The sequence below is a fragment of the Plasmopara halstedii genome, assembly GCF_900000015.1.
Source record: "Plasmopara halstedii genome assembly, contig: Scaffold_430, whole genome shotgun sequence".
Taxonomy (NCBI): Eukaryota; Oomycota; class Peronosporomycetes; order Peronosporales; family Peronosporaceae; genus Plasmopara; species Plasmopara halstedii.
Window position 1 is genome coordinate 514,850 of NW_020187350.1, and position 2,422 is coordinate 517,271.

A 2,422-nucleotide genomic window follows, 5' to 3' on the forward strand; every position below is an offset into this window, starting at 1 on the left:
TGATAAATTCGTCATCGCTTCTGAATGAAGCTGTTTTGGAAGACACCAAGAGAGTGATGAACGCACGGAGTGGATCGTCGATCCTACGGAACCCCTTAGATCCGTTCTATCCTTTGGTGAAGGAGTTTTAAGACGTCGTCTCCAAAGACCCGTTTTCGGTTCTATCTCCAGACCGAGGTGTGCGTCATGAGATCGACCTGCTTTCGGGAACCAAATACTGCGTAACACGCCAATGGCCCTTGCCCGAGGAGCAGTGCGACGTCATTGACGCCTTTTTTTGTGCAAAGCACGACGCAGGAATGGTACCTGGAGGCAAGTCTCCTCATTCGACACCCACGTTTTGTTTTCGGAAGCCGATCGGCAAGTGGCGTATCGTTCATGTCTACAATAAGCTCAACGCTGCCAGCATCCCGGCACAGACGCCAAATCCTAGGAAGGATGTTCTTCAGAACAACATGGTGAGATATACGAAGTACAGTGCACTTGACTTGGTCGATGGGTATTACCAATCGCTTATGAGAGCGAGTGAAATTCCGCTGACATTGGTAAGCACTCCGAGCAGCATGCTCTGGGAGTGGCTGGTGATGCCCCAAGGGCTGTCAAATTCACCAGCAACATTAACCGTCTTGTGACGCAGTTGTTCAGGCCCCGCAGGGCGTATACACAGACATACTTTGACGACATTTTCGTTCACATCGTGCGGAGCACGGGTGGATGGATGAGGAGAACCACATTGTCCATCTAAGAGCGGTGCTCGAGAGCATGCGCACTAACAAACTGTACGCCAATGCAGATAAATGCATCATTGGCGCAGAAGAGATTCCCTTTTTAGGGTGCTTCATTGGGAAACGTGGCCTTCGAGTGGATCCTGCTATGTCCAAGGTCATTGTAGACTGGCCGGTTTCAAAGAATCAGAAGGACCTGTTTTAGTGGCTTGGTCTTGCCAATTACTTGCACAAGTACAGCGAAACTATTTAGACATGGCCCGGCCATGATCCAATCTTCTTAAAACGGATGTGGAATGCTGTTGGAACATCGAACATCAGGAGGCTTTTGACGGGGTCAACGACAGCCTCCTGCATGCGCCAATTCTGGCATTGACAGACCCTGATCGTCCTTTTAGCGTCGTCTGTGACGCTTCGGACTTTGCCATCGTCTGTGCACTGCTGCTAGCAGACGCCGAGGCGTGAGATCGAGTGATCGCGTTCAAATCTCGACAGCTCAAAGCTGCAGAGAAGAACTACTTAGTTCATGACAAGGAGCTACTTGCGATGAAGTATGCACTTGTCAACTTCAGGGTCCACCTGCTTGGCTCCAAGCCGTTTGTGATCTATACAGATCATGCGTCATTACGCACTGCGACTCAGTCGCCCCACCATCGCAGAGGATGACAAGATGGCTATCCTTCTTTGCGAAATATTAGTTCGAGGTCTAGTATAAGCCGGGAAAGCAGAATGCTTTGGCTGACGCGTTGTCACGTAGACCAGACTATAAGCTTGCTCATGTTACAACTGTAACGTCGTCTGTGACATATTTGATCCGTACCGCGTATGCGGGTGATTAGAGGTGTGTAGCGTGTCTACGGGCGCTAGGGAGTAAGGAATTTGGAAACTCGGACAAGAAATTGTCACAAAGACTGCGTGCACGATTGCACCGATATTCGTCGAATAACGGGTTGCAATAATATAGCATCGATTCAACGGATACACCACGAATTAAGGGTCCTCCTGAGAAGGAATTAAAATACCGCATCCTCTATGAGGCTCAAGACACGCCACTCAGTGGTCATCTCGGTCGTGAGAAAACGTACAACTCTCTGAGTCACCACTATTGGTGGCCCAAGTTGTACAAATGGACGAGCACCTATGTGTGCACGTGTGAGACGTATCAACCGGTGAAACCCTCTTCAAATGCGGCTTCGCCGCTGGCCAGTTTACCAGTACCCCCTGGGTGCTGGCAGACATGAGCTTAGACTTTGTGTTTGGCCTGCCGAAAGATTCGGCGGGCAACACGGGTGTCATGGTATTCGTCGACCGGTAGAGCAAGATGGCTCAGTTGGCGGTGGTGCCAGACACCATCGACGGAGTCGGTACAGCAACGCTGCTTGTAGTTCGTGTTTTCGACAACACGGACTCCCAGAATCGATTGTCTCTGAAAGAGACCCCCGTTTCACGGGAGGATTTTGGTCGACTATCTTTAAGGTGCTTGGCACCAAGATGGATATGTCGGCGGCGGATCATCCGCAGACCGATGGTCAAACCGAAAGGTGAATCGCGTCATCGAAGACGTTCATCGCAGCGTCTGCGCTGAGACGCCGAGGAGCTGGAGCGCCACGTTGCCACTCGTAGAGTGCGCACTAAACAGTGCTGTGCATTCGTCTACCGGCTACACGCCGTTCTACGTGAACGGGCTGATTCACCCT